General features: G+C 42.1%; 2 protein-coding genes and 1 pseudogene across 5 annotated transcripts in view; 2 read left to right on the top strand and 1 right to left on the bottom strand.

Moving 5' to 3' along the window:
• Positions 1 to 13174, top strand: part of NGEF (neuronal guanine nucleotide exchange factor) — a 126692-nt gene that overhangs the window by 53239 nt on the left and 60279 nt on the right. The window lies entirely within an intron of this gene.
• The window catches only part of NEU2 (neuraminidase 2), a 105497-nt gene that overhangs the window by 91498 nt on the left and 825 nt on the right, over positions 1 to 13174 (bottom strand). The gene's annotated exons all lie outside the window — the stretch shown is intronic.
• On the top strand, positions 11040 to 11917 carry LOC146396206 (large ribosomal subunit protein uL30 pseudogene; annotated as a pseudogene).

Here is a 13174-nt window from a genome sequence, read left to right as displayed (position 1 = left end):
AATCGTTTCTATTCTTACCCTGTCTCAGAACAAATATAACTGTGACTTATGTTTCACAGTTTATGCAGCTAATTTCATATACTTTTGACAGCTCTATCTTATTTTCAGCAGTTCTAAACTTTTCTTCCCTTTGGGAAGTTGAAAGGGTATATCCCCCACTTCCCCACTTGGCCACCCCCCACCCCAACAGGGCAAGTGGCTCTTTCAGGGGGACCTTGAGATGAACCTGGCCCCCAACTCTACCTCCTCCTGACTGGCCCAGAGGGGACCAGACAGAGGCTCAGGAACCTGCAAACAACTCAGATTTTAAGGGGTTAAATGGACAGTCCTCCACACTTGCTAACTCTTTTAACAATAAGTAATAATGATAGGTATTGGGCTGGGCGTGATGCAAAGGTTTTATCTACATAATTGTATCTTTGTATTTTAAACTGTGGACATCTTCTTACTTGTTAAATTGTCCTTTGAGGTTTACTTTGATTATTCTAGTTTACCTATCTTCTTTTTTTAATTACTCAAGACTTTATTACATTTGTAGTTGTACAATGATCATCACAGTCCAGTTTTATAGGATTTCCATCCCAAACCCCCAGCACATCCCCCCCCCCGCCCCCCAAACTGTCTCCTTTGGAGACCATAAGTTTTTCAAAGTCTGTGAGTCAGTATCTGTTCTGCAAAGAAGTTCATTGTGTCCTTTTTTCAGATTCCACATGTAAGTGATAGCATTTGATGTTGGTGTCTCATTGTCTGACTGACTTCACTCAGCATGATAATTTCTAGGTCCATCCATGTTGCTAAAAATGGTGGTATTTCATTCCTTTTAATGGCTGAGTAATATTCTATTGTGTATATGGACCACATCTTCTTGATCCACTCCTCTGTCGATGGACCTTTAGGTTGTTTCCATGTCTTGGCTATTGCAAATAATGCTGCAGTGAACATCAGAGTACATGTGCCTTTGCAAGTCATGGTTTTCTATGGATAGATGCCCAGGAGTGGGATTGCTGGGTCAAATGGTGGTTCTATTTTTAGTTTTCTGAGGAATCTCCATACTGTTTTCCACAGTGGTTGCACCAATTTACATTCCCACCAACAGTGTAATAGGGTTCCTTTTTCTCCACACCCTCTCCAGCACTTATTGTTTGTAGACTTTTTGACGATGGCCATTCTGGCTGGTATAAGGTGGTACCTCATAATAGTTTTGATTTGCATTTCTCTAATAATGAGTGATGTTGAACATCTTTTCATGTGTTTTTTAGGCCATCTACATGTCTTCTTTGGAGAACTGTCTGTTTAGATCTTCTGCCCATTTTTTGATGGGGTTGTTTGTTTTTTTTGGTATTGAGCAGTAGAAGGTGTTTATAAATTTTGGAGATTAATCCCAATTGATTTGTCGGTTGATTCATTTGCAAATATTTTCTCCCATTCGGTGGGTTGTCTTTTTGTTTTGTTTAGGGTTTCCTTTGCTGTGCAGAAGCATTTAAGTTTCATTAAGTCCCATTTGTTTAGTTTTGTTTTTACTGTCATTACTCTAAGAGGTGGATCTGAGAATATCTTGCTGTCGTTTATGTCAGTGTTTGGACTATGTTTTCCTCTAAGAGTTTTATAGTATCTGGTCTTCTGTCTAGGTCTTTAATCCATTTGGAGTTTATTTTTGTGTATGGTGTTAGGGAGTGTTCTAATTTCATTCTTTTCCATGTGGCTGTCCAGTTTTCCCAGCACCACCTTTTGAACAGGCTGTCTTTTCTCCATTGTATATTCTTGCCTCCTTTGTCATGGATTAGTTGGCTGTAGGTGCATGGGTTTAACTCTAGGATTTCTATCCTGTTCCACTAACCTCTATTTCTGTCAGTGCCAGTAACATACAGTTTTGATGACTGTTGCTTTGTAGTATAGTCTGAGGTCCAGGAGCCTGATTCCTCCAGCTCCATTTTTCTTTTTCAGGATGTCTTTGGCTATTTGGGGTCTTTTGTGCTTCCAAACAAACTTTATTTTGTTCTAGTTCTGTGAAAAATGCCCTTGGTAATTTGATAGGGATTGCACTGAATCTGTAGATTGCCTTAGGTAATATAGTCATTTTGATAATATTGACTCTTCCAATCCAAGAGCATGGTATGTCTTTCCATCTGTTTGTGTCATCTTTGATTTCTTTCATCAATGTCTTATAGTTTTCAGAGTACAGGTCTTTTGTCTCTTTAGGTAGGTTTACTCCTAGGTATTTCATTCTTTTGGATGTGATGGTAAACGGGATTACTTCCCTAACTTCTCTTTATGATCTTTCATTGTTAGTATGTAGAAATGCTGTTGATTTCTGTGTATTAATTTTGTATCCTGTGAATTTCCCAAATTAATTGATGAGCTCTAACAGTTTTCTGGTAGAGTCTTTAGGATACTCTAGGTGTAGTATCATGTCATCTGCAAATAGTGATAGTTTTACTTCTTCCTTTCCAATTTGGATTCCTTTTATCTCTTTTACTTCTCTGATTGCAGTGGCTAGGACTTCCAAAACTATGTTGAATAGTAGTGGCAAGAGCAGACATCCTTATCTTGTTCCTGATCTCAGAGGGAATTCGTTCAGCTTTTCATCATTAAGACTGATGTTAGCTGTGGGTTTGTCATATATGGCCTTTATCATGTTGAGGTAGGTTCCCTCTATACCCACTTTCTGAAGGGTTTTTATCAGAAATGGGTGTTGGATTTTGTCAAAGGCTTTTTCTACACCAGTTGAGAGGATCATTCAGTTTGTTAATGTGGGTATCACACTGATTGATTTGTGGATATTGAAGAATCCTCACATCCCCAGGATAAATCCCACTTGGTCATGATGTACAATCCTTTTAATGTATTGTTGGATTCAGTTTGCTAGTATTTTGTTGAGGATTTTTGCATCTAGGTTCATCAGTGAAATTGGCCTGTAGTTTTCTTTTTTTGTGTGTTATCTTTGTCTGGTTTTGGTATTAGGGTGATTGTGGCCTCATAGAATGAGTTTGGGAGTATCCCTTCCTCTGCTATCTTTTGCAATAGTTTCAGAAGGATAGGTGTTAGCTCTTCTCTAAATGTTTGATGGAATTCGCCTGTGAAGCCATCTGGTCCTGGACTTTTGTTTTTGGAGGTTTTTAAATCACAATTTCAGTACTTGTGATTGGTCCATTCATCTTTTCTATTTCATCTTGGTCTAGTCTTGGAAGATTGTGCTTTTCTAAGAATTTGTCCATTTCTTCTAGGTTTTCCGTTTTATTGGCATGTAGTTGCATGTAGCAGTCTCTTATGATCCTTTGTATTTCTGTGATGTCCATTCTGACTTCTCCTTTTCATTTCTAATTTTTTGATTTGAGTCCTCTCAAAATAAGTCTGGCTAAGGGTTTATCAATTTTGTTGATCTTCTCAAAGAACCAGCTTTTCGTTTCGGTGATCTTTTCTATGGTTTTCTTTGTTTCTATTTCATTGATTTCTCCTCTGATCTTTATGATTTCTTTCCTTCTACTAACTTTAGGTCTTGTCTGTTCTCTCTCTAGCTGCTTTAGATGTAAAGTTAGCTTGTTTATTTGAGGTTTTTCTTGTTTCCTGAGGTGGGCTTGTATTGCCATAAACTTTCCTCTTAGAACGGCTTTTGCTGCATCCCATAGGTTTTGGAGTGTCATATCTTTGTTGTCATTTGCTGCTAGGTATTTTTTAATTTCCTCTTTGATTTCTTCAGTGATCCATTGGTTGTTTAGTAGCATGTTGTTGAGTCTCCACGTGTTTGTGTTTTTTGCAGTTTTTTTCTTGTTGTTGATTTCCAGTCACATGGCGTTGTGGTTGGAAAAGATGCTTGATATGATTTCAATTTTCTTAAAGTTACCAAGGTTTGATTTGTAGCCAAGGATGTGATCAGTCTTAGAAAATGTTCCATGTGCATTTGAGCAGAATGTATCTTCTATTGCTTTTGGATGAAATGTCCTATAAATATCTATTAAGTCCATCTGGTTTAATGCTTCATTCAGGGCCTATGTTTCCTTATTGATTTTCTTTCTGGATGGTCTGTCCATTGCTGTAAGTGGGGTGTTAAAGTCCCCCACTATTATTATGTTATTGCCAATTTGTCCTTTTAAGGTTGTTAGCAGTTGCCTTATATATTGTGGTGAACCTATGTTGGGTGCATAGATATTAAAAATATCTTCTTGGATTGATCCTCTGATCATTAGGTAGTGACCTTCCTTGTCCCTTAAAATATTCTTCATTTTTTTTTTTGTCTTTTTGCCTTTTCTAGGGCCACTCCTGCGGCATATGGAGGTTCCCAGGCTAGGGGTCGAATCGGAGCTGTAGCCACCGGCCTACACCAGAGCCACAGCAACACGAGATCTGCGACTTACACCACAGCTCATGGCAACGCCAGATCGTTAACCCACTGAGCAAGGCCAGGGATCGAACCCGAAACCTCACGGTTCCTAGTCGGATTTATTAACCACTGCGCCACGAAGGGAACTCCAAAATATTCGTTTTAAAGTCTATTTTGTCTGATATGAATATTGCTACTCCAGCTTTCTTTTGATTCCCATTTACGTGGAATATTATCTTCCATCCTCTCACTTTCAATTTGTATGTGTCCCTAGAAGTGAAGTGGGTCTCTTGAAGACAGCATATATATGGGTCTGGTTTTAGTATCCATTCAGCCACTCCATGTCTTTAGGTTGGGGCATTTAGTCCATTAACATTTAAGGTAATTATTGATATGTATGTTCTTATTGCCACTTTATTAATTGCTTTGGATTTGTTTTTGTTGCTCTTTTTTTCTTCCCTTCATCTCTTGTTCTCTCCTCTTGTGGTTTGATGACTATCTTTATTGTTGTATTTGAGTTGATTTTTCTTACTCATTTGCATATCAATTGTAGATTTTTGGTTTGCAGTTACTCTGAAGTTTTGATATGAATCTATATATATACGAGATTGTTTTAAGTTGTTGGTCTCTTAATTGCAAGTGCATCTCCAGTGTCCTGCATTTGTACCCTACTCTTCTCATGATTTCTGATTTTGGTGGCACAATTGTGCATGGATGATTTTGTATATTTACTGTATATATACCTTTACTGGTGAGCCTTGTTATTTGTGGGTTTTTTGTTTCTGGTTGTGGCCTTTTCTTTTCTGCCTAGACAAGTTCCTTTAGTATTTGTTGTAAAGCTGGTTTAGTGGTGCTGAATTCTCTTAGATTTTGCTTATCTGTGAAGCTTTTGATTTCTCCTTCAAATATGAATGAGAGCCTTGCTGGGTAAAGTCATCTTGGTTGGAGGTTTTTTCCTTTCATCACGTTAAGTATATCATGCCACTCCCTTCTGGCATGTAGAGTTTCTGTTGAAAAATCTGCTGATAACCTTATCAGGGTTCCCTTGTATGTTATTTGTTTCTTTTCCCTAGCTGCTTTCAAGATTTTCTCTTTGTCTTTAATTTTGGTCAGTTTGATGAATATGTGTCTTGGTGTATTCCTCCTTGGGTTTATTTTATATGGTACTCGTTGTGCTTCCTGGATTTAAGTGAGTGATTCCTTCCTCATGTTAGGGAAGTTTTTGGCTATTAGCTCTTGGAATATTTTTCTGTCCCTTTCTCTCTCTCTTCTCCTCTGGCACCCCTATAATATGGATGTTGGTGCATTTCACATTGTCCCAGATTTCTCTGAGACTCTCTTCATTTGTTTTCAATCTTTTTTCTCTTTTCTGTTCTGCATCTGTAATTTCCACTAATCTGTCCTCCACCTTGCTTATTCATTCTTCTGCCTCCTGTATTCTGCTGGCTGCTTCTAATGAATTTTTTATTTTAGTTATTGTATTTTGCATCTCTGCTTGCTTAAGTTTTAAATCTTCTATCTCTTTGCTTAGTGTTTCCTGTAAGTTATCCATCTTTGCTTCCAGTTTATTTCCAATGTCTTGCATCATCTCAGCATCAACAGTCTAAAGTCTTTTTCCTGGAGGCTGAGAATCTCCTGATCACTTAGCTGTTTTTCTGGGGTTTTTTCTTTCTCCCTTAACTGAGTTATAGTTCTCTGTCTTTTCATTTTTATAGGTTTTTGGTGTGGTGACCTTCTTACAGATAATAGAGTTGTAGCCTCTCTTACTTCTGGTGTCTGCCCCTCTGGTAGCTGAAGTTGGTATGGGGGCTTGCTATAGGCTTCCTGATGGGAGGGACTGATGCCTGCCCATGGGTAGGTGGAGCTGATTCCTATCCCTCTGGTAGGTGGGGCTTTGTCTCTGGTGAGATTAGAGGTGGCCGTGTGCCTGGGGAGGGGTGGTCTTTAGGCAGCCTATTTACTGATGGGCAGGGCTGTGATCCCACCTGGATTGTTATTTGCCCTGGGGCTTCTCAGCACTGATGGTTGGGGCCATATTTTCCCAAAATGTCATCCTCCAGAGAAAGGCACACTGATGAATATTCTCAAGAGCTTGGCTTCCAGTGTCCTTCCCCCACAACAAGCCACATGCACCCCTGTTTTCCCAGGAGGTCCTCCAAGAACTGCAGTCGGGTTTGACCCAGATTCCTATGGAGACTTTGCTTTGCCCTGGGACCCAGTACATGTGAAAATCCATGTGCGCCTTTTAAGAATGGGGTCTCCACTTCCCCCAGTCCCGTGGAGCTCCTGTGCACAAGCCCCACTGGCCTTCAATGCCAGATGCTCCAGGGGCTCTTTCTCCTAGTGCCAGATCCCCACACGTGGGAGTTTGATGTGGGGCTCAGAACTCTCTCCCCTGTAGGTGAGTCTCTGTGATACGGTTACTTTCCAGTCTGTGGGGCTTCCTACCGGGAGGTATGGGGTTGCTTGTATCATGTAATCGTCCCTCCTACCTCTTGATGTGGCCTCCTGTTTGTCTTCTAGGGTAGGATATCTTTTCGAAAGTTTCCGGTCCATTTGATTGAAGATTGCTCAGCATTTGGTTGTAAATTTTGTTGGTTTTAGGAGAGAAGTTGAGCTCCAGTCCTTCTATTCCACCATCCTAATCCCCTCCATTGCAAAGGTCATTTTAGGAAACAGTGTTTGCAGAGGCCCTCAAGTTTACTCTTGCCTATCTTCTAATTTTTAGGCTTCCTTACTTTCCCCTCTTATCATCTTTCTCATTCTATATCTTAATCACCTTTTAAATGTCTTCCTTTTGCATTTTACCTTTATCAGTATTAAAATCCAGTGCTTCTGGCTTTAAGAACAAAAATAAATGTGGGGGGGGCAGGGTGGGGGGGTGGGATTTGAAATTATCTTTCTGTTTAAATTCCTAAGATTTTGGGGATTTGTAGGTTTTACCTTATTTTCTTTTCTATTTCTTTTTAAGCTATAATCCTTTACATATCCTTTTATTGTGTTTGCATGAATGTTTATAACCATAACTTTTCAGTAACCTAATTTTGTTCTTAAATTATTATTTTACTGGTTCTATCCCTTCTGCATAATGTTAATTATTCTGTTTCTTTTTTTGGTCATAATCCTGCATCTTATTGGTTGTATTTTTTCTATTCTCTGGAATTCTTCTTTTTTTTTTTTTTTTTTTTTTTTGTCTTTTTGCCTTTTCTGGGGCTGCTCCTGTGGCATATGGAGGTTCCCAGGCTAGGGGTCGAATCGGAGCTGTAGCCACCGACCTACACCAGAACCACAGCAATGCAGGATCCGAGCCGCATCTGCGACCTACACTACAGCTCACGGCAATGCTGGGTCCTTAACCCACTGAGCTAGGCCAGGGATCAAACCCGCAACCTCATGGTTCCTAGTCAGATTCGTTAACCACTGAGCCACAACGGGAACTCCTGGAATTCTTAATTTAAAAATTTTTACCTCCTGGGCTTGCTCTGAGGAGGATGTGGAAGGCGGGGCAGTGGACCCAAGAAGCCTATTTCTCTGGCCTTCAAGACCCAGGAGGCTCCTCATACAGGCAAGACATCAGAGTGGTTCAGGGCGGGGCTTGAGTCATGGGTTGTCCTCAAAGCAGTGTATGGTTTGGCGTAAATAAATTCTCACACTTTCCGAGCCTCAGTCCCTCCCGCTGTGAGGAAAAGAGCCGAGTATCAAACCAGAAAACACACAGACAGGGCCTGGCACAGACTAGCACACGGTAAACTGCATCCGTCTTTGGGGGAGATCGGAACATACCTACAGCGTGGTTTCATTTTTGTAAACTTCAAAAACCTGCCAAACTAAACACAGTGGTAGCTGCCGAATGCACAAAGCCTGAACCGAATCTTTGAAAATCTCAGAAAAGAGCCTGCAACATCATTGGCTTGAAATCACTGTGTCCAAGTGACAGATGCCAGGCAACGACTGAGGAACTTCTCCGACAGAAGAAGACCCAAAGCAGCCGGACACCTGGACATCCTGGGTGACCCTGGATTGGATCTTTTGGCTGCAAAGGATCTGAGTGAACAATAGGCAAAATTGGAGTGGAGTCTGAACAGGAGTTGGCAACAGTGTATCGAAGTTAATTTTCTGACTTGAATGCCTGTATTTTGGTTATATAGGAGCTGGTCCTTGGTTGTAGAAAATACACATTAAAAAGTACTTGCAGATGAGAAGACATCCGGTCAGCAACTAACCCTCCAACAGTTCAGAAAAAGTTAAAAAAAAAAAGTTTCTTTATACTATACTTACAACTTTTAAAATTCTTTTAAAATGTAAGAAAATCTTTAAAATATCTTGAACCTTGAAAAAAAAAAAAAAAAAGGCTGTGGACTCTTAGCATAGATTCCCAAGTTTGACTCCTGCTCCATCATTTATTAGGTGTGACCTTAGGCAAGTTACTCAGGCTTGCTTTGACTCGGGTTATGCATCTTTAAGTTGAGGAAAATAGCAATGCTTAACTCATTGGAGGCATTGTGGGGGGAAAAAAGAAAAAGTTAATATACATGAAGCGCTGAGAACTGGAGTTCCCGTGGCTCAGTGGAAATGAATCTGACTAGGAACCATGAGGTTGTGGGTTTGATCCCTGGCCTCACTTAGTGGGTTAAGAATCCAGCGTTGGAGTTCCCGTCATGGCGCAGTGGTTAACGAATCCGACTGGGAACCAAGAGGTTGCGGGTTTGATCCCCGCCCTTGCTCAGTGGGTTGACGATCCGGTGTTGCCGTGAGCTATGGTGTAGGTTGCAGACACGGCTCGGATCCCGTGTTGCTGTGGCTCTGGCGTAGGCTGGCAGCTGCAGCTCCAATTGGACTCCTAGCCTGGGAACCTCCATGTGCCACAGGAGCAGCCCAAGAAATGGCAAAAAGACAAAAAAAAAAAAAAAAAAGAATCCAGCGTTGCTGTGGCTGTGGTGTAGGCCAGTGGCTGTAGCTCCGATTAGACCCCTAGCCTGGGAACCTCCATATGCCGTGGGTGCGGCCCTAAAAAGCAAAAAATTCAAAAAATAAAAAAAATAAAGTGCTGAGATCTGTGATCAATGTCCAACATGTGTTACCTGTTATTAAGTCTCAAGGATTTAAAATCTCTCTCCCTGCCGGGACTTTGCACCTGCTGCTCCCCCACCCACCACTGTTGCCTCGATACTTTCTATCCATTCTTCTACAGCTTCTTCCAAAAAGCCTTCCCCAACCATCCATCCCTCCCTTAGGTTGCACTAGAAACTCCTCTCCTAGGCTCCCATATCCTCAACATATACATCAACTTATAATTTCCCCAATTACTTATATTTTCTAATACCTGGTTCAGGGTGTCTTTGTCCCCAGGTCATATCCCCAGGCCTAAATGAGTTGATGAATGAATGAATAAAATGATCTGGACACATGCCTCCCCTGTCACAGATTTGAGAAAGTACCCTTTGTTTAATTGGAGGATGTGATTCCAGGGCCCAACTCTAGAGGGCACCATTCCCTCTTGTCATCTATATAAAAGGGAGCTCTGGAGTTGGGCAGGGCACAGCCTGACCTGCCGCACATGGCGGCCCTGAGGACAAATCAACAGTTGCCTTCATAGATGATCTGTTCTGTTATCTTTATTATCAATAATAGGAAGATGAATCATTTTTGGGGTTAGCTACCATAAAACAAAAATCATGACTCTTGGCAGATGCTTCACCCCCTACAAACCAGAGGAATCCATTTATTTATGCGTTCACTCATATAATGAATAGTTATTGAGTACCTCCAACATTCTGAGTGCTGATTGCTACCAGAAAACTCCTTATTTGGTGACTCAGGGGAACCTTTAGCAACCACTTCCCTGGAAACTTCTCATAAACCCCAAGGCCCTAAAGCCCATGGTCCAGAAGCCTGTCGGTAGGTTTTAGTTGTGTGGCTCTGATGCATTCTTGCTTGAAAGGTTTCCAGGCCCCAACCACCTCTAGTCATGCTCCATAGGAAGGATGCTGACCTTGACTGTACATGTCCTTTGGCAACATAAAACAGCTCTTCTAGGGAAGATTCTGGCTCCGGGCAGATCCCTGAGAATTTTGTCCCAGTTAATTTTCATTTAAAAAGGATGTTTGTCAATTTTCCTTTGCCCTGATGTATTGTTCTTTCTTTCTCCTTCATTTTAAGCATGTTGGGTGGGTAGGAGTGGCAGTCTCAGAGTTAAACCATCAGTATCAAGAGGTAGCTGCACGAATCCCTCTTCAAAGGTAGATGGATCAAGGCAATTGATTATGTTGCCAAAACTTTCCAGACGAAAGATGGCAAAGCCAGAAAGTATAACCCCCTAAAATGTTGTTTGGTAAATAACACTAGTGCATTGAAGAAACTGACAGGTCTAGGTAACTAATCTATGCTTGCAAAAACACAGTAATCACTGCGAGCAATCAATAAAAAGGTGCTGAAGGCAATGACAGATCATCTCCCTGAAATTCTAGAACTTATACCAACTGGTGAAAAAGCACTGGGTAAGAAAAAAGTGAAGGCCAAGGAGCAAAAAATTTCTGAACTTAATAAGGACTACCCCACTCCACAGAGTCATGAGAAATGAATGAAAGAACGTACGGAAAACATTTAAAACAGTGCTTGCCGCATACTAGGTGCTTGATAAAGGTCTTTTGGAGTCTGAACAGCTTGAATTTCCTCTGCGATTCTTATACATATTAAGAGTTCTTAGTCTTTCCTGGCTGGAACCATGGAGGGTACAGAAAAGAAGAAGAAGAAAATTCCTGCCTGGCCAGAAACCCTTAAGAAAACATGAAAGAATTTCCAGAGCTTAAAAACAAGTGCCTGAGAAAGAAGTTTGCCCAGAAGATGCTTGGGAAGGCAAGAAGGAAGCTTATCTATGAAAAATCTATGCACTGTTTTAAGGAATATAAGCAGATGTACAGAACTGAGATTTGAATGGCTAGGATGGCAAGAAAAGGTGGCAACCGCTGGGTACCTGCAGAACCCGAAGTGGCATCTGTCTTCAGGATCAAAGGTATCAGTGGTGTGAGCCCAAAATGTTGCAGCTTCTTTGCCTCCATCAGCTCATCGGTGGCACCTTCATGAAACTCACTGAGGCTCCAGTTAACATGCTGAGACTCGGGGAGCCCTGTATTGCCTTGGGGTACCCGAACCTGAAGTCAGCGAAGGAACTGATCTTAAGTGTGGTTTATTAATCTACAAGTCTGGTTAAATCAACCAGAAGGGAACTGCCTTGATAAGAGTGTTGACCACTTCATCCCTTGGTAAATATGGCATCAAGGGCAGGGAGCACCTGATTCATGAGATCTACACTCATGAATGTTGGAAAATGTTTCAAAGAAGCAGACGACTTCCTGCGGCCCTTTGAACTGTCTTCCCCACGCAGTGGAGTGAAGAAAAAGACCACATCCATTTTGGCGAAGGTGGAGATGCCGGCAACAGGAAAGATGGGATCCACAGGCTTATTGGAAGGATGAGCTAAGGTTTCCACCATGATTATTTTTGTAATCTGGTCAGTTAATAAGCTGTGACTACTTTCAAAGTGAAAAAAAAAAAAGAAAGAAAGAAGTCTCGTATTGCACGGTTCTTATGAATTGTCCTTGGATTTATACTCATTGTTCCAACTTCCATTATCATCACTCTGGCTTTATTTTTAAGGACCTGCCTTCATCACCATGCAGAGCCCACGTGTTCCAGGTCCTTGCCTGCGGCAGGCGCCCTGACCTGTCTGTCTCCCACTGAGCCCTCTTGGAGGCGGCTGAAGGTTTGGCAGCCCTTTGATGGCTGGTAATCTGGATTTTGTCCCTGGATGGCACCAGGCCCTCACAGGGCTCTGTGCCTGTGCTTGAACTTGACAGCCTTGGGCTTCCCACCACCTTTCAACTCAAGCAGCAAAGCCTCCACGAAGCCTCATTGCACTGTTTTGCCTCTGGCTTAGGAGATCAGTTAGACGCAAAGACAAACACTGCATGTCTTCACTCCTATGTGAAACCTAATAAACCACTGACTGTAACAAAACCGAGACAGACTCATAGATTGAGCGAGGCAGGTGGGCAGGAAGGGGGAAAGGGATAAGAGAAACAAACTACTGGGTGGGAGATAAATACGATGCACAGAGAAGATAGCCAATAGCCTATAATAACTTCAAATGGAGTAGAGTCTGTAAAAATATCGAATCACTAGGAGTTCCCTGGTTAAGGATCTGGCATTGCCACAGCCGTGGCCCGGATTCAGGGCCTCCCATCAAGTGTGGGCTGGACTTAGTGACCACTTTGACCGTGGACGTCATGGTGTGTGAATTGGTGTCAAGGTCAAGAGAGGCAGCAGGCACTGGCCTCTCCCTCTTGTGGATCCCAAGCTCTGGAGAAGGCAGCTGCCACATCTGAGGACACGTGGCAGGCCAAGGAAACTTGTGGAGAAACCTCAAGTCAGCATCAGGCAGCCACGGGGTCGTCAAGACTCGCTGGTGGAATTAATTACGGAACAGGTGGCAGCTGATATACAGTCAGCCATTGGGCTTTTTGTCCCCTGAAGCCTGCAGTGAAATCAGTCATATGATAGTGGAAAGGAGACCAATCGAGGCACAAATGAACCTGTCTACAGAGCAGAAACAGACTCATGACATGGAGAGCAGACTTGTGGCTGCCGAGGGGGAGGGGGGGTTGGGGGTTCGTTGATGCAAACTCTTACACAGAGGATGCACAGGTAATGGGGGCCCTGCTGTCCAGCACAGGGAACTCTATCCAATCCCTTGTGACAGAACATGATAACAGGAGAAGAATGTATGTGTGTATGGCTGGGTCTCTTTGCTGTACGGCAGAATTTGACAGAACACTGTAAATCCAGTAAAGTTAAAAA

Source organism: Sus scrofa, chromosome 15 (assembly GCF_054392235.1).
Source record: "Sus scrofa isolate SSC_HxYL_T2T_F1_AM1 chromosome 15, Sscrofa_HxYL_maternal_Yorkshire_Landrace_v2.0, whole genome shotgun sequence".
In the NCBI taxonomy this organism is placed as follows: Eukaryota; Metazoa; Chordata; class Mammalia; order Artiodactyla; family Suidae; genus Sus; species Sus scrofa.
This window is presented reverse-complemented; position numbering and strand designations above follow the sequence as displayed.